Consider the following 825-nt stretch of genomic DNA (forward strand, 5'->3'; position numbering starts at 1 on the left):
AGCGCACCGCGTGCGGCCCCGCCGGGCTCGCCGCGCGCATCGACTTCAGCTCTGACACCTTCGATTTAGGTGTTAATAACTTCGAATTACCCTGAACAAGGAAAACATTAATTTTATGTTAGTAAATAAAATGTGTTGAAATATTTTGAAATTTCTTCATATTTTATTAACAGAATAATGAAACGTTATTGACTCGAAGAGATCTTCGAATATTAAACAACATGATTTTCTAGTTTAAGTGTGGCTTATGACGTTACATATTTAAATGTCGTTTCAGTACTTGACCTAAAAGTTAGATTCTGAATGTGGTAGTACAAATTTGTGTGTGACAAAACAATGAATAAATACAACATTAAACGTGTAGTCCACATAATTTAACACTGTAACAACAAAATATTGTAATTACCTTTTTGTTTGAGATGTGATATTTAACATTGTGCGGTAGAATTTCTTTTGTCGCTTGTAATAAATAGATTTCAACTGTCACCTGGAAAAGTTCAAGATATAAATAAATTACAACTAATAATAAAACATATTATAGCATGAGGATGACTAGAGTAAAAACTGTAAAAACTAAGATAAAACATTGTTTCTCGTATGTAAGTGGTATGTGTCCGTGTGTCGTACGTGGCGTGCTGTTCCGTATTATGTCATGTTGTAGGGTAATGTGGCATATTATGTCATGTTGTAGGATAATGTGGCATATTATGTCATGTTGTAGGGTAATGTGGCATATTATGTCATGTTGTAGGGTAATGTGGCATATTATGTCATGTTGTAGGGTAATGTGGCGTGTGGTGTTGTGTCATACTTTAAAGTCGCTGG

The 825-nt window shown here is 34.4% G+C and overlaps 1 long non-coding RNA gene across 1 annotated transcript; it reads right to left on the reverse strand.

The window, feature by feature from the left end:
* Positions 1-6: 6 nt before the first annotated feature.
* On the reverse strand, positions 7-825 carry LOC106108343. The gene is made up of 3 exons (XR_001225924.1): positions 812-825; positions 407-487; positions 7-91 (listed from the first exon to the last, which is right to left on the reverse strand). It is a non-coding gene; the product is annotated as an uncharacterized LOC106108343 (long non-coding RNA).

This window comes from Papilio polytes, unplaced genomic scaffold, assembly GCF_000836215.1.
Source record: "Papilio polytes unplaced genomic scaffold, Ppol_1.0 DF821624.1, whole genome shotgun sequence".
Classification (NCBI taxonomy): domain Eukaryota; kingdom Metazoa; phylum Arthropoda; class Insecta; order Lepidoptera; family Papilionidae; genus Papilio; species Papilio polytes.